The 1,099-nt window shown below is 47.0% G+C and overlaps 1 pseudogene; it reads right to left on the bottom strand.

Annotated features, from left to right (window-relative positions):
* Positions 1-207: 207 nt before the first annotated feature.
* LOC127568971 (uncharacterized) lies at positions 208-382 on the bottom strand (annotated as a pseudogene).
* Positions 383-1,099: the final 717 nt, after the last annotated feature.

The following is a 1,099-nucleotide window of genomic DNA, read 5'->3' as shown; positions in this document are numbered from 1 at the left end:
TAAAGTTTGTTGATTAGTACTGAGGGGATTTGGTTGAACGCCAAGCTATAATTTTTTTATAAGGAGAATCAGTTTATTAAGTACTGAGGTGATGACAAAACGTCCTCTAGTTCAGCCAAATTGTGCTGTCATTTGACAACGCAACATCAAACCAACATAGTATATTCACAGAAAACTTAGTCTTTTTTAAACGTTAATATCTCCCAAAAGGGATGCACCGTTCCCAGAGGCAGTGCAATACCAGGTCGATGCGTGGAGTGGATGGATCAAGCCCCTATTCCATCTCCCTGTTCCAAAAATCAATTTAATATATGGTCCCTAGATAAGGGACATATCAGATATTAAACTGATAAGAACAGATTTTTTTAAAATTCCAAAATAAACTTTATTCGTCATAAAAAACAAACTATATACAGCAATAAAACAGTGCAAACCTTTACATTCGTGTATGGATCAATCATTAGTGTTACCTTTTTTAAAAACCACAGCACTGATGCCACTCATGTGGCTCCCTGGGGTGATACCCCAATCCCACATTTACAATCTTTAAGGGGCTTCCTTGCCTGACCCCGCCCCTCCATCTCCAGTGGCAGAAGAACACTAAACTGTAGTCCTTCCCCACCGAGCCCTTGCATGGGCTGCACCCAGCTTCAGTGCGTCCCTCAGCACGTACTCCTGCAGCCTGGAATGTGCCAGTCGGCAGCATTTCCCTACGGACAACCCACAGTGCTGGGAGACCCAACAAGTTTCAGGCAGACCAAAGGGAGTCTTTCACCGAGTTGATGACCTTCCAGCAGCAGTTGATGTCTGTCTCCGTGTGTGTCCCCGGAAACAGCCCGCAGATCAGAGAATCCTCTGTTACGCAGCTGCTGGGGATGAAACATGAGAAGGACCCTTGCATCTTTCGCCACATCCTCCATGCAAACCCACAGCCCGCAAAGAGGTGGGCGACTGTCTTGTCTACAGCGCAGTCATCCCGGGGGCAGCGAGTGCTAGGAGTGATGTTTTGACCATGCAGGAAGGACCTGACTGGGAGGGCCCCTCTCACCGTCAGCCAAGCGAGATCTTGGTGCTTGTTGGCGAGTTCTGGCAATGAGAC

Source organism: Pristis pectinata, chromosome 3 (genome assembly GCF_009764475.1).
Source record: "Pristis pectinata isolate sPriPec2 chromosome 3, sPriPec2.1.pri, whole genome shotgun sequence".
NCBI lineage: Eukaryota > Metazoa > Chordata > Chondrichthyes > Rhinopristiformes > Pristidae > Pristis > Pristis pectinata.
This window is presented reverse-complemented; position numbering and strand designations above follow the sequence as displayed.